At 39.9% G+C, this 11,527-nt stretch overlaps 1 non-coding gene across 1 annotated transcript; it reads right to left on the reverse strand.

The window, feature by feature from the left end:
- Positions 1-1,925: 1,925 nt before the first annotated feature.
- LOC120885973 (U6 spliceosomal RNA) lies at positions 1,926-2,029 on the reverse strand. Its single transcript, XR_005728759.1, has one exon. It is a non-coding gene; the product is annotated as a U6 spliceosomal RNA (small nuclear RNA).
- Between the last annotated feature and the right edge of the window lie 9,498 nt (positions 2,030-11,527).

The following is an 11,527-nucleotide window of genomic DNA, read 5'->3' on the forward strand; positions in this document are numbered from 1 at the left end:
CAAGAGATTCCTTCTGTGGAAAATGAAGGCCCAGAGAAAGAGATCACAGGCTAGTGTGGGGAATAGGGTGGCAGATGCTGTGAGGGGTCATTAAGTGCTTATTCCAGGCCTTTCTCTCATGCCCAATTCTACTTTTCAGGGTGTAAGAGATAAAATTTTTTAATTGTTTTTGTCTGAGTTTCCACTCATTCATTCAGCACATTTATAGGAAGCAGCAATTCTGGGTTCTTGGAATATGCTAATGAACAAAGATTTCCAGGATTCTAGAAGAGAGATCTGCTGCTGTCACATCTTTCCCTTCCTCCTGCCCACATGAGATCATGAAGATGGAAGCTATGCACTCAGGGTAGTGGAGAAGCAAGTGCAAAGGAGACTTTGCAGATAAGACTTTCCTTAGCTGCTGAGCCAGCCATCTACATTCTTCCTGCATTTTATTTCTCTATTGAAACCCAAGGAAATATTTCTTCCTGTGAAAGATTTTCTGTTATTTGCATCTATATTGCACTTACATCTAGAATGTAGTCCTCACTGGTGTAAGTCGACTAAAAGCAGAGGAGAGGGGCCGGGGCTGTAGCTCAGTGGTAGAGCGCTTGCCTCGCAGGTGTGAGACCCTGGGTTCTAGCCTCAGCACCACATAAAAATAAATAATTAAGTAAATAAATAAAGATATTGTGTCCATCTATAACTAAAAAGAATTTAAAAAAAAAGAAAAAGAAAAAGCAGAGGAGGACACAGAAATACTCTAAGTTCTGGTGTCTTGTCATTCTGAAATTTCCCCCATACTGCTTATTTTAAAAGACTCCCAAATTAAGCTTATCCTAAAAAAGGGAGTCCCTTCCACCTGAGGAGACCCAACTCTGTGAATGAAGGTGTTGGGATTTTTGGCTACTAGGGAAGAGGGCAGTCAGGGAGGGCCTCAAAGCAGGACGTTGACACCACAGGCTCAGGGTGACATGTTTTGCAATCATTGGGACCATTCTAGCTGTATCAGAAACCCAACTGATTTGGGAGGAGAACTTTTCATTTATGAGAAATCTGGAGATTGGTGTAACCTCAAGAACTATATCTAGGAAGTCATATGATAAAATCAGATTTGGGCTCTCTCTGTCCCTGTCTTGGCCTTGCTCTCTTCTGAGTTGCTTTTATATATTTTCAGTTGGGCTTGTCAATCAATCCAAGCTCAGAAACTACAAAAGTAAAAAGGACTTTGTTTGAGTTGCAGTTAAGAAAACACAGGTTCAGATAGCTCTGAATTAGTCTTTTTGAAAGCAGAGAAAGTGGGAGATTAAATGGGCAAAGAGTACAAAGCAATAAAAATTCCTTGGTAGGGAATTTCTATTGGTACTGAGGAAAAACAAGTGCTGTGTGACAGGGGCTGTGCAACCATGTTATTGGCTTCCTAGACTTGAAGTCTAACTTTGTTGTTTCCAATTAGCCAGGTCCCGTCACTTGTCCTCCACCAAAACAAGCAAAAAATATAGTGGTGAAAGATACTTTTGATCAATATAGCCATATGGGGAAGGCAAAGTGAGATCCAGTCTCTCAGCTGTGTCTTCAGGTTGCTGACCAGTGCTTTAGTTTTAAATAGAGGAAGAATTGGTGCAAAGTGTGAGAGTTACGCAAAATTAAGCAGTCTTGATCAAACTGCGGTCTTGTTGATTATTCTCTCAGTTCTGATTCTGCAAGGAGGTGGTTCCAGAGAAGTCCTTATTACTTGAGGAGACAATTTCCACGGCTACTCAGGATATTTGTCTATTAGACCTGTGGTCCTGGAAGAGGGTGATGACTGACAACTCCTGGGCACCACTCCCCGGGTGTGAAATAGAATACTTTGAATATTGCCTCAGTACCAAAGAGGGGGTTCAAGATAGGTCAGGTAAATTCGGAACTAATAATTCTTGTATTTATTACTAGTTTTTAGATGAGGATTCTTTTTTTTTTTCGTGAATTTGTATGTCCTCCTTGCACACGGCCATGCTAATTTTTTCTATCATTCTAATTTTAGCATATGGACTGCCAAAGCAAGCACAGATGAACACTTCTTAAATGATTAACAGGCCTATGTGAACAGCTAAGTAGGGACCTGACCCAAAGTGTAAGGTAACAAAGGAGATAGGAACAAGATGAAGGCAGAGAGGCCAAATTTTATCCTGCTCTCAGTTACCCATAGTGCATTTGCAGGTCTAGGTAAAAAGTCACTACTTTTTAGCAAAGGCAGGCTAAGTCCCTGTTATAACCAAGAGAGGATCAAAAAGAAAAAAAGTACATATTTAGTAAAAGTGTCCATAAAACAAATTTCTGATAATCTCTGGTTTTGTATCTTGAGTCTCTGGGCATGATGACTATTCTAGCTGCCTACAGTCAGGTGACCATAGTGCACATTCCTAGGCAGCAGCTGAAATCACATACAAGTCCTTCTCTCTTGATGGCTTCCCAACTCTGCTTTGAAAGGATTTTTTCAATATTGTTTTCATCATAATTGTCTTTTTATTTTTAAAGGCTCTCCCTACATGGGTGCAAGATGACCCTCAGCAAATCCTGGAGGAACATTCTGTACTATCAGAATCCCAGAAGGGAGCAGCAGGAGGGAAATTCCTTCTCTTTTTAATGGGCTTTCCGAACCATATTCTGAGTCTAATTGGTGCATTGCACACATGTCATCAGTCCACTGTTGAGCCAACTACTGTGACCAAGCGGATAAAGTGGCCAGACCCCACCATATGCTTACTCCTAGAGGCAGAGGTGGCAATCTCTTAAACCAACTCTATAGGCTGATAATGGATGGTGTGGTAGAATTAAAAATAAATATTTGATCTTTGTCCCCAGTTTTTGGCACATAGTTCATAACACTCTTGAGATTTCTGATAATAATACCTTCTTTTTGCAAGTTAGCTGGCTGGTGGCTGGTGACTGATGGTCCCTAGATAGCTTTAGGATGGGAGTTGGTTGGCAAAGAAACTAACCATGTGATTAGAGGGTTGGAACTCTCAGCCCTAATGGCCAAACTCCAGAGAGGGGAGAGGGCTGGAGATTGAATTAATCACCAATTTCAATGATTTTATAAATTATGCCAATGCAACAAATCCCCCACAAAACCCCTAAATTACAGGCTCAAAGAATTTCCAGGCTGGTGAACACACTGAGGTGCTGAGTGGGGTGGGGAGTGGGGATTCACAGAAAGAGCTTGGAAGTTCCATGTTCCTTTCCCCTTGCATCTCTTATACCTTGCCCTATGCATCTCTTCCATTTGGCTATTTCAGAATTGTAACCTTTACAATAAACTGGTAATGATAAGTGCTATGGTTTAAATGTCTCCTCCAAAATTCAGAGTCAAGTTTATTTCTCATCGTGATGGTACTAGGAGGTGAGATTTTTTAGGAGGTGATTAGGGCAGAGCCCTCATGAATGGATAAAAGCCATTATCTCTGGAATGGGCTAGTTATTTCAAGGGTCAGTTTTATAAAAGTGAGTTCAGGGCTGGGGTTGTGGCTCAATAGCGTGCTTGCCTAGCATATGAGAGACACTGGGTTCAATCCTCAGCACCACATAAAAACAAATAAAATAAAGGTTAAATTCTTAAAAAAAAATAAAGTGAGTTCAGCTTCCTTGATTTTCTCTTGCTCCTGCTCTCTTTCTATGATTCTATGAGATGCCCTCTACTATATTTTGATGTAGCAAGAAGGCTCTCACCAGATGCTGGCACCTTGACTTTGAACTTTTCATCCTTCAGAACTCTTGACAAATTTCTTTTCTTTGCAAATTATCCAGTCTGTGGTATTCTGTTATAACAGTAACAACAACAACAATAACAAATAGAAATTATTCGAGCAAATAATAGAAAGGAGTGAGGTTGTGGGAACTTCTGACTTTGTAGCCAAGTAAACCAGAATTCTGAGTAACTTGGGGATCTAATACTTGCAGCTGGTATCTGAAGTGAGGGTAGTCTTATAGGACTGAGCCCCTAAACCTGTTAGAATCTGATGCTACAAGAGGAAGTAAGGGGAAAGGGAAAAATAATACAAGGGGGAGAAATGAATTACAGTAGAGGGGGTAGAGAGAGAAGAGGGGAGAGGAGGGGAGGGGAGGGGGGATAGTAGAGGATAGGATAGGCAGCAGAATACAAAAAAAAGAGAATCTGATGCTAACTTTGCATGGTTGGTGTCAGAAATGAATTGAATTGTAGGACACCCAGTTGAATTGGTTATTGCCTGGAGAATTGGTTATTTTGTGGAAAAAAAAATAACAGAGGGGTTTCCTAAGTCTAGTTGGGATATACTCACAAGCATACAGAATGTAGATCTGAGTAGGGACAATAGCAAACACACCTGGATACCCCACCTGTGACTACAGGTTGCTTGCTCTGATCCTGGGCACAAAATCAGGAAGTTCTCCAGCACCCACCTGGGGAGAGGCCCCTGGGACATCCCCCAGGAGCAGCCAAGGCTGGGAGGAGAACAATTAAGGATGGAAGTAAAAAAAAAAAAAATCTGAATTAAATAGCTTACTGGAGGGGAAATCCAGAGGAATAAAAGATTCCATTTAGGATGCCAAGCATCTATTTCATGCACTGGCTTTGTCCCCAGGGCTCTTTCCTCTTACAACTGAAAGATGAATACCAGAAGCAATTGGAGCAACGTATTTCCTTATTCCTTCTGGAGAGGAAGAGAGAAAGTATTTCCTCCACTATTCAATAAACATCATCCTCAGCCAATTTTTATATCCACCCAACCAACGCAGATAAAATGGGTCAATAAGAAAATGTCAAGGCTAGTTAGTTTAAGCCTGGGCCCCTGGTTGCAAAGGGGGATAGAATTATTTCATTGCTTGGACTGGCTAATTTGCTTACACTGACATCATGAAGGAATGGGATACATGTAATTGGGGTGGGCTCTGGGTAGATACTCTCAGTGCACAGCTGTCACTGCCTGGTATTATCCTGACCCATGTTGAAAAGCCTCCTCACTTTCTCTATTCTCTCCTTCTCTTCCTTTTCTCTCCCTATTTTACCCTCTTCCCCCCACCACTTTTTTTCTTTCATCTCCTGTTTCCTTTTTGTCCTTTCCTGCTTTCTGGGAAAAACAATTTTATAACCCAATACACACACACACACACACACACACACACACACACCACACACTTACATACTTTACACACAGAGAGACAGATGGGGGCAGAGACACAGACAGAGAAACAGAGAGAGGGACTGAGAAACACAGAAAGACAGACAAATAGACAATGGTTCTGAAGGTTCAAGTCTCAAGTCCAAGATCAGGTGGCTTCATTTATTTGGCCTCTTATCTGGGTGGCACATCATAGCAGGAGCACATGTTGGAGTAAGTGCCCAATCTTGAACCAAGAAGCAGAGAGTGAAAAAGAGAGGGGGCAGAGGGAGGCTTTACAGTCTCATAATACCCTCCAGGGAATGTCCCCAGTGACCTAAGGACCTCTCATAAGCACTGCCTCCTAAAGGTTTAACCAGCTTACAATGGTTTGATTTACATTTTTTAAAACTTTATGATGTTGAAAAAGCATATGCATTCAGTAGAAACTGTCCTTCAATTTTTAAAAAAAATTTTCCTGAGATAGTGATATGCAGTATGATCTTTGCTCCCTGTGCTGGGCAGTGGAGGTGAGCCCAGTAATCCATGTAATCATCACGGCAAGCAACTAATACTCTATGGTGCACTGTGTTACTAAGCTAATATTTGGGGTGTTAGTTGTATTAAGTGCATTTTTATCTAAAATATATTCACAATTTATGAAAATCATGATAGATTTATTAGGACATAACCCCACTGAAAATTGAGGAGCATTTCTATCTATCTATCTAGCCTTATCATTAGCTATATGGGCATCAGCAAGTGACTATACCTATTTAAAATAGGAGAATTAATACTAATCTTGCAAGGTAATTGGGAAGGTTAAAAAATTGTATTCATGCCTTTTGATGCTGGCCAAAATGAAATTAAGATTACTACAATCTAGCTATCCCAACCATCATAAGCAAAAATCTCTGGATAAGCTGGATGTGGTAGTGCACACCTATAATCCTAACTACTCAGGAGGCTGAGGCAGGAAGATTGCAAGTTCAAGGCCAACCTGGGAAACTTAGTGAGACTCTGTCTGACTCTGATGAAAAGCAAAAAAGGGTTGGCAATGTAGCTCAGTGGTAGAGTGCTCCTGAGTTCAATCCCCGATGTTGCAAAACAAACAAGCGAACAAAAACAAAACAGTAAGGTAAACTCTCTGTACAAAATGAACAAGTAACTGAGGACATTGAAATGTTAACAATAGCAGGTGCATTAGAGAGAGGAGCCAAAACATGAAGAAGAATTACCCTTTCAAGGGCAAATTTCCTCATGTCTCTTTTCCATTCTTGTCTCCCTCAAATCAAGGTCAATTCCAGTACAGTAAGTATCTTCATAAAAATGCACCAAGAGAAACCATCTCTCTAGCCAGATTCTATATATAGTTTGGATCTGGAATGTCCCCCAAAGGCCACGTGTGGAAGGCATGGTTGCCAGTCTGTGGTGCTATTGGGAGGTGGTAGAACTTTAGGGAGGCGGGGCCTCATGGGAGAAAGTTAGGTCACTGGGAGTATGCCTTTGAAGAGGATGTTGGGACCCCAACCCCTTCCCCTCTCTTTGCTTGCTGGTCACCCTGAAATGATCAGGTCTCCTCTGCCATGCATTCCCACAAGCTCAAAGCAACAGGGTCTAGTGACTATAGACTGAAACATCTGAAACTGAATCAAAACAAACCATTCCTCCATTTCCCCCTTTTTTTCCTTTTAAGTTGATTATCTCAGGTATTTTGTCACAGTGATCAAAAGCTGACTAACACACCAGAAGACTGGAAGGGAGCCTTTGCAAATTGAAGTACATGTGGGAATTAAATCTTTGGGTTCATTTTCTTTTAGTAATGTCTTTCCTTCCCCTGCTTATGGCAGCCCCAGCTGCAAAGTTGCACAGTGGTGCTGGCAGTATCAGTACCTGAAACCTTAAGAGGAGACCCATGGGAGCCAGAGATGTAGAGTGAATCCCAGAGAAGAGAAAGCAGAAGGAGTCCCTAGTTCTATGGACGCAGCAACATGAATCCCAGGCCTACTTCTAAGAACAGAATTAAAAAATCACAGCAAAGTCTTTTAAAAGCTTTTTATATATTCATAGAAAGTTGTAAAAATAGTGCTGAAAATTTTGTGTACCTTCTTCCAGTTTTTCTCAGTGAGGACAACTTACATAATGATAAGCAGTACTTGAGTTACATTAGTTAGGCTTTTGATGTTGCAAAGTGATTCAGATTTACTAGAAACTGTACTTCAAATTTTTAATTTTGATCTTTTCCCTAGTAGCCATATGAGGTATGATGCTCTCTTGTAATGCTGGGTAGCAGTGGTGAGTCACAGCTCCCAGTCAAACCACAATTACCAAGGGAAACAACTGATATGCTACAATGTTGCTTAGGTGTACTCAATGCAGTTTTTGACCTATGATATTTTCAAATTACTATGGGTTTATTGGGACATAGCCTATTGTAAACCAATTGTAAACTAAGGAACACCCATATATAAGATATATTGTAACATAATATCAAAACCAGGAACTTGACATTGGTACAATACTATTAACTAGATTTCTGATCTTATTCAGATTTCACCATTATTTACATCCATGTGTGTGCACATATGTGTTTATATGTGTGTGTGTGTGTGTGTATTTGTGTAAACACCACCACCATCAAGATGCTGAATTGAAGCCAGGCTTGGTGGCACATGCCTGTGATCCTGGCAGCTCTGGAGCTGAGGCAGGAGGATCCTGAGTTCAAAGCCAGCCTCAGCAAAAGCAAGGCACTAAGTAACTCAGTAAGACCCTGTCTATATAAAATACAAAATAGGACTGGAGATGTGGCTCAGTGGTTGAGTGTCCCTGAGTTCAATCCCTGTTACTGGGGAAAAAAAAGTTGAACTGAGGCTAGAGATGTATCTCAGGGGTAGAGCAAAATGTTTAGCATGCTCAATCATGGGTTGGATTGATAGCACCATATACCACAAAATATATTTACCTGGTGGATGTGTTGACCCACACCTGTAATCCCAACTACTCAGGAGGCTTAGGCAGGAGGATTGCAAATTAAAGGCTAGCATGGCTATGTAGTGAGACCTCATCTCAAAATTTAAAAATAAAGATATAAAGGGATAGGAATGTAGCTCAATAGTAGAACATTTGTCTAGTATGCATGGAGCCCTATATTTGATCCCCAGTACAGCAAAAGAGAAAAAAAAAGATACTGAACCACCCAAAACCCACATTCTTCTTTCTGCTATCTTTTTGCAGTTGCACCCACTTCCATCCCCTTCCTTGTATTCTGGAAACCACTAATCTGTTTTTCATTTCTCTAGTTTTGTCATTTTGAGAATGTTATATAAATAGCATCCTACAGTATGTTACCTTCTAAGCTTGGCTTTTTTCACAGACCATAAAGTCTATGAGATCTATTCAATCTGTTGCATGTATTAACAGCATGTTCCTTTTTATTATTGAGTCTTATTATTGAGTTTCCATTGTATGGATATATCAGAGGTGATTTAATAATTTACCTGTTGAAGGAAATTTGGGTTGTTTTATAGTTTGGATGTGAGGTGTCCCCCCAAATCTCAGGCAATGCAAGAAGATTTGGAGGAGAAATGATTGGGTTATAGCCTTAAACTAATCAGTGGATTAATCCCTGATGGGCTTAACTGAGTGGTAACCGGAGGCAAGTGGGGTGTGGCTGGAGGAAGTGGTTCCTTGGGGTCATGGCTATGGGGTATATATTGTTTTCTGGAGAGTGGAGTCTCTCTCTCTCTGCTTTCCGATCAGCAAATAAGCTGCTTCCCTCCAGGCCACACTCTTCTGCCATGAGTTCCAAGGAATGGAGTCTGCTGTCTATGGATTGAGACTTCTGAAACCATGAGCCCCTAAATAAACCTTTCCTCCCCTATAGTTGTTCTGGTTGGGTCCTTTAATCACAGCAGTAAAAAAGCTGACTAAAACAGGTAGTTACCAGTTTGGGCCACTATAAACAAAGCTATTGTGAAAATTTATGTGCATGTTTTTGGGTAAACATGAGTTTTTATTTTTCTGAGTCAGACTCCTGCCTGAGAGTACAATTGCTATGTCATATGGTAAGTGTATGTCTTGTTTTATAAGCAACTGTTAAACTCTTATTCCAGAACAGCTGTGCCACTTTACACCACTACAAAAGAAAGCCTTTGGGAAAGAACTAAGGCACTATTGGTCTACCACTCACAAGGTAAAACAGAACTTGTGATATGAACCTAACCAGGATTGATTGCTTGCTAAACTCCCACAATATGAAGTCTCTCTCCAGGGGATTTTAATAAGGACCCAGAGTCTTATAAAATGATATTTAAAAAGTTCATGGGACAATATCCAAAGTTTTATGGTTCATGTTATTAGAGTGACAGTAAGAGAGGACAAAGTGATTGGGACTGAAAGAAACATTGGAGAAGTAATGCCTGAAAATTTCTCAAATTTAATGAAAGTCAAACATTAAGAATCAAGAAACTCGGGGCTGAATCTGTGGCTTAGCGGTAGCTCACTTGCCTAGCATGTGTGAGACACTGGGTTCGATTCTCAGCATCACATATTAAAAAAAAAAAAAAAGGTCTATCAACAATTTAAAAAAAATAAAAATAAAAGTTTAAAAATTAAAAAAAGAATCAAGAGATTCAGCAAATTTTGAATAGGATAAATACTAAGAAAAACCACAAACACATTATAATTGAGTTGATGAAAACCAAAGATAAAGAATAAACCTTAAACTGGGCGCAGTGGTGCACACCTGTAATCCCAGCGGTTTGGGAGGCTGAGAAGGAGGATAACAAGTTCAAAGCTGCCTCAGCAAAAATGAGGCACTAAGCAACTCATTGAGACCCTGTCTCTAAATAAAATACAAAATAGGGCTGGGGATGTGCCTTAGTGATTGAGTGCTCCCGAGTTCGATCCCCAGTACTAGAAAAAAAAAAAAAAAGAAAGAAAGAAGAAACCTGAAAGCAATCAGAGAAAAGTGACATTCTGCATATAGAAAATTAAAATGATTGTGAATTGTTCATCAGACTCCATGGAAGTCAGAAGATCTTAGAACCCAATCTTTTTTTCATTTTTATTTTTTAAAATTTATTTTAATTAAGTATGTACGACAGCAAAATGCATTTTGATTCATTGTATACAATTGCGGCACAACTTTTCATTTCTCTGGTTGTACACGATGTAGCATTGCACCATACATGCAGTCATACATGTACCTAGGATAATGATGATCATCTCATTCCACCATCTTTCCTGCCCCATGCCCTCTCCTCATCCCCACTTCCCCTTTGCCCCATCAAATTTCCTTCAATTTTTTTCCCATCCTCTCCATTATGGTTCAACATCTACTTATCAGAGAGAACATTCAGCCTTTGATTTTGGGGGACTGGCTTACTTTGCTTGGCATAATATTCTCCAACTCCAACTATTTACCTGCAAATGCCATAATTTTATTTTCTTTTAATGCTGAGTAATATTCCATTGTGTGTATATACCACGTTTTCTTTATTCATTCATCTATTGAAGGGTATCCAGGTTGCTTCTATAGTTCAACTATTGTTAATTGAGCTGCTATAAACACTGATGTGGCTGTGTTATTAGTATGCTGACTTTAAGTTCTTTGGGTATAGACCAAGGAGTGGGATAGCTTGGTTAAATGGCGGTTCCATTCCAAGTTTTCCAAGGAATTTCCATACTGTTTTCCAGAGTGGTTGCACCAATTTGCAGTCCCACCAGCAATGTATGAGTGTGCCTTTTCCCCTACATCCTCACCAACACTTATTGTTGTCTGTATTCTTTTTAAAAAAATTTTTAATATATATATTTGTGGTTGTAGTTGGACACAATACTTTTACTTTATATATTTATAATGCTGAGGATCAAACCCAGGGCCTTACACATGCGAGGCAAGCACTCTACCATTGAGCCATAACCCCAACCCCATGTTGTTTGTATTCTTGATAACTGCCATCTGACTGGCGTGAGATGAAATCTTAGAGTAGTTTTGATTTGCATTTCTGTAATTACTAGAGATGTTGGATATTTTTTCATGTGTTATTGAGTGATTGTATATCTTCTTCTGAGAAATGTCTGCTCAGCTTCTTAGCTCACTTATTAATTGGGTTTGTTTTTTTTTTGGTGTTTTTTGACTTCTTTATATATCCTGGAAATCAGTGCTTTATCTGATGCGCATGTGGCAAAAATTTGCTCCCCAAATGTAGGCTCTCTCTCTTCACCTTATTGATTGTTTCTTTTTCTGAGAAGAAGCTCTTTAGTTTTAGTCCATCCCATTTATTAACTCTTGATTTTATTTCTTGCACTTTAGGATCTTATTAAGGAAGTCAGGGCCTAATCTGACGTGATGAAGATTTGGGCCTACTTTTTCCTCTTTTAGGCACAGGGTCTCTGGTCTAATTCCTAGGTCCTTGATCCACTTT

Source organism: Ictidomys tridecemlineatus, chromosome 1 (genome assembly GCF_052094955.1).
Source record: "Ictidomys tridecemlineatus isolate mIctTri1 chromosome 1, mIctTri1.hap1, whole genome shotgun sequence".
Classification (NCBI taxonomy): Eukaryota; Metazoa; Chordata; class Mammalia; order Rodentia; family Sciuridae; genus Ictidomys; species Ictidomys tridecemlineatus.